We start from the raw sequence: 206 nt of genomic DNA on the forward strand, positions 1-206 counted from the left end.
GAGTTACAAGATACGAGATAGATGGTGTTGTGATTGCGAAGTCGGGTATTTCGAAAGGGAACTTGGAGTTATGATTAGTAAGAATTTAAAACCAAAAGATCAATGCATGAATGTTCGTAATAAGGCAAATAGGACACTAGGATTTATTAATCGAAGGGTTAATAACAAGACACCTGGTTTTGTTCTTCAGCTGTATCTTGCTCTTT

The sequence above is a fragment of the Procambarus clarkii genome, chromosome 52 (assembly GCF_040958095.1).
Source record: "Procambarus clarkii isolate CNS0578487 chromosome 52, FALCON_Pclarkii_2.0, whole genome shotgun sequence".
In the NCBI taxonomy this organism is placed as follows: Eukaryota; Metazoa; Arthropoda; class Malacostraca; order Decapoda; family Cambaridae; genus Procambarus; species Procambarus clarkii.